General features: G+C 31.4%; 1 non-coding gene across 1 annotated transcript; it reads left to right on the top strand.

Annotated features, from left to right (window-relative positions):
- Window positions 1-563: 563 nt before the first annotated feature.
- TRNAF-GAA (transfer RNA phenylalanine (anticodon GAA)) lies at window positions 564-636 on the top strand. Its single transcript has one exon. It is a non-coding gene; the product is annotated as a tRNA-Phe (tRNA).
- The last annotated feature ends 405 nt before the right edge of the window (window positions 637-1,041 follow it).

Raw genomic sequence — 1,041 nt, 5'->3', positions numbered from 1 at the left:
ATCATTCACTCCATAGTCTGATAAATCTTTTGAAAAACTGATTAATCGGACGAGAATAAAGATAGAGTCCCGTTCTACATGTCAATATCAATACCGACAACAATGAAATTTATAGTAAGAGGAAAATCCGTCGACTTTAAAAATCGTGAGGGTTCAAGTCCCTCTATCCCCAACCCCAAAAAGCCCGTTTGCTATCTATTTATTTTATCCTACCCTTTTTGTTAGTGGTTCAAAGTTCCTTATGTTTCTCATTCATCCTATTCTTTTCCATTTTACAAGCGTATCCTAGCAGAATTTTGTTCTCTTATCACAAGTCTTGTGATATGATATATTGTGATATATATATGATATACGTACAAATCAACACCCTTGAGCAAGGAATACCTATTTGAATGATTCATAATCCATATCATTACTCATACTGAAATTTACAAAGTCTTCCTTTTAAAGATCCAAGAAATTCCCCTTTTAATTTAATACTTTTTCGTTTTTTTTTTTGTTTTCATTTTTAAGTGACATAGACCCAAGTCATCTAGTATTATGAGGATAATGCGTCGGTAATGGTCGGGATAGCTCAGTTGGTAGAGCAGAGGACTGAAAATCCTCGTGTCACCAGTTCAAATCTGGTTCTCGGCGTATGATTAATTTGTATGAGTATCTACTCTACAAATTAATTGATATAGATCGACATAATACATACTTATCTAGCTAGCTATCTGGAAGTAAACCCTCTCTTTATTTATTTTTTTTTTTTTTTTTGTTTCTATTTTTTAGATGAGCAAAGAGTCTATTATAATTATAATGTAGTAAAAAAAATAAATAATGTAGTAAAAGAAAAAAATTTCATTATCTTTCCTCTTCTTTTTTATTTGTTCACGCTGTGGCTCCTCACATTCAAAAAGAATGTTAATACTTCATACATATTTAATTAAAAAAAAAGATTAAAATAGTTGGTTGAAAGGCCCAACCAAAAGTCTGGTCTAGAGGAGTTCAAGGATAGAAATAACCAAGACTCATCTCAGCTACAGTACAAATAGAATC

The sequence above is a fragment of the Durio zibethinus genome, unplaced genomic scaffold (genome assembly GCF_047325235.1).
Source record: "Durio zibethinus cultivar Kanyao isolate XHJ-2024 unplaced genomic scaffold, ASM4732523v1 HiC_scaffold_218, whole genome shotgun sequence".
Taxonomy (NCBI): domain Eukaryota; kingdom Viridiplantae; phylum Streptophyta; class Magnoliopsida; order Malvales; family Malvaceae; genus Durio; species Durio zibethinus.
The sequence above is the reverse complement of the archived record's forward strand: the minus strand, read 5'-3'. Positions and strand labels throughout refer to the sequence as shown.